The following is a 1,151-nucleotide window of genomic DNA, read 5'->3' on the forward strand; positions in this document are numbered from 1 at the left end:
GTACTCTGTTCGCTACCTGGTCAGGTACTCTGTTCGCTACCTGGTCAGGTACTCTGTTCTCTACCTGGTCAGGTACTCTGTTCGCTACCTGCTCAGGTACTCTGTTCGCGTGACGGTACATCAGTGGTGAGTGGGAGCATTAGCGTTAGCGTTAGCGGGCTCCTCATTTGAGTGAGGCTCTTTTAGACTTGGCGGTGCGTCCGTGTAACTCTGTCCTCTCCGTCACGGGTCAGCTCATCCTCCAGCCCTCATGGGGCAGACTTGGGATTCAGGGAACACAGAACTAAAAGGAGGCTTTAAAGAAGAGGCTGCAGTAAGTGGACGTGGACTAGAGGGAGCTCACAGCTAAATGGGCCGCGGCCTCGGGGAGCGTTCAGCACACTACAGCAGCTTTACTGAACAGTGTGCTGACCTGCTTCTATTCTCACCAGACAGTTTTATTACACCTGAACATCTCACGACCCCCAGGTCAACTCCAGACAGGAGCAGCTGTGCACACACATCCACACACACATCTACACACACACACACACCTCTACACACACACACCTACACACACACATCTACACGCACGCACCTACACACCTACACACACACACACACCTACACACACACACACACCCACCTACACACACATCTACACACAAACACACACCTACACACCTACACACACACACACACACACATTTAAAAGAGAGTCTGTTAAATGTGTGTGTGAGTGTGATTTCTGCTAGTTTCCCTCTCATGTTTCCCGTGAGGTGTTTATAAAGAGCAGTTGTTCATGAAACACTGTAACTCTGTAGAACTCTGTTTTATTCATGTAAACATGATGTACGAGTTATAAAACATGTATTAACACTTTATACTCTGCACTAAAGATTAACCGCAGCTTTCAAACTGGTTCAAAGTTTAAACTAAAATATTTTTAATTCAAACTCCTTGAGCTGTTTCCCCTCAGTCAACATGAACACATGAATACATATGAACACATGTAGTTAATGTACAGAAGTGTATTATTATATTCATCCATTCATTCAGTGGGTCATTCTGCACCTCAGACTGAACATAAACTCACTCACTGATGAAGGATCACTATACATTCAGCACGGTTTTAATAAGATAACTCTGCCCTCTCTTACGATGCCCCCCCC

At 46.0% G+C, this 1,151-nt stretch overlaps 1 protein-coding gene across 1 annotated transcript in view; it reads left to right on the forward strand.

The window, feature by feature from the left end:
- The window catches only part of LOC116376905 (glutamate receptor 1-like), a 20,471-nt gene that overhangs the window by 3,116 nt on the left and 16,204 nt on the right, over positions 1-1,151 (forward strand). The window lies entirely within an intron of this gene.

This window comes from Anarrhichthys ocellatus, unplaced genomic scaffold (assembly GCF_004355925.1).
Source record: "Anarrhichthys ocellatus isolate YVR2014 unplaced genomic scaffold, GSC_Weel_1.0 scaffold696, whole genome shotgun sequence".
Classification (NCBI taxonomy): Eukaryota; Metazoa; Chordata; class Actinopteri; order Perciformes; family Anarhichadidae; genus Anarrhichthys; species Anarrhichthys ocellatus.